Source organism: Penaeus monodon, chromosome 28, assembly GCF_015228065.2.
Source record: "Penaeus monodon isolate SGIC_2016 chromosome 28, NSTDA_Pmon_1, whole genome shotgun sequence".
Taxonomy (NCBI): Eukaryota; Metazoa; Arthropoda; class Malacostraca; order Decapoda; family Penaeidae; genus Penaeus; species Penaeus monodon.
This window is the reverse complement of record NC_051413.1, coordinates 2,036,268-2,036,606: the sequence shown is the minus strand read 5'-3', so window position 1 is coordinate 2,036,606 and position 339 is coordinate 2,036,268. Positions and strand designations below refer to the sequence as shown.

Genomic DNA, 339 nt, shown 5'->3' with positions numbered 1-339 from the left:
TAATTCACTTGGAGGTAATAAGATCGTGTTGATTATTTGTAAATTATTAAGTTTTCATTTTCTGATATGATAAGGATTTTCTTTTAAGTGAAGAAAAAGATATTTGATAATGGTCTATGAAGGGAATGATTAATCACCAAATGAAAAGATAAAAAGATGAAGTAAAAAAAAAAAAATAGAAATATGAAAGTTAAGAACCAAACGAATGAAAATTTTGAAAAAAAAAAAAAAAATCGACTGTTTTCTTTTCTCTCTTTTTCTTCTTTATTTCATGAACAAGTAAATAATCTAGATTTGCTGATGATCTCAAATACTTCAGAAATTACCGAATATACTTAC

At 23.9% G+C, this 339-nt stretch overlaps 1 protein-coding gene across 1 annotated transcript in view; it reads left to right on the top strand.

Moving 5' to 3' along the window:
• The window catches only part of LOC119590899 (kelch domain-containing protein 10-like), a 16,818-nt gene that overhangs the window by 10,319 nt on the left and 6,160 nt on the right, over positions 1–339 (top strand). The gene's annotated exons all lie outside the window — the stretch shown is intronic.